The following is a 693-nucleotide window of genomic DNA, read 5'->3' as shown; positions in this document are numbered from 1 at the left end:
TTTCTCCTCTTTTTTTAAATAAAGTACCCAAGGAATGATGAGAGGTTAATGACCCAGCGTCCGTACTTCGCTTTGGACTTCTGCACCATTTAACGAGAACAAATACGTCACATCATGGACGGTTGTCAGTCATCGTTTCACCGCGGTCATCCTCCTGCTCGTCAAATGCATTTCATGACGTTGCAAAGAAACCGAAAATACAGCGCCCAACATTACAAGCAAGTATATTATATAAGTATATGTACGGCTCACTTATACACTATATATGCACAGACTACCAATAAAGAGAAATCATGTACACCGACCACCTTGTACAAATCCCATGTACACCAACTACCATGTTCATCAACTGCCATGTACAAAACCCATGTACACCAACTACCATGTACAAAACCCATGTACACCAACTACCCCCACGCCCTCTTACGTACACATCTGACACGTACAGTCGTACATCCCAGCAGCAAGATACGACCTTGAGACCTCTTTCTGAGAAGTGATGATCTCACAAGAAGTGTGAGAGGAAGGTAGTCTCGTGGGGGTGAGAGGGGGTCGTAAGTGGTGGGGGTAGTGAGGGAGGGGGAAGGAGGTCGTGAGGGTGGGGGAGGGGAAGGGGTTTTGAGGGAGAAGAGGGCAGGGGTCGTGAGATAAGGGGGGGGAGAGTTGTCAAAGGAAGGGGAAGGGATTGTGATG

Source organism: Penaeus monodon, chromosome 23 (genome assembly GCF_015228065.2).
Source record: "Penaeus monodon isolate SGIC_2016 chromosome 23, NSTDA_Pmon_1, whole genome shotgun sequence".
Classification (NCBI taxonomy): Eukaryota; Metazoa; Arthropoda; class Malacostraca; order Decapoda; family Penaeidae; genus Penaeus; species Penaeus monodon.
The sequence above is the reverse complement of the archived record's forward strand: the minus strand, read 5'-3'. Positions refer to the sequence as shown.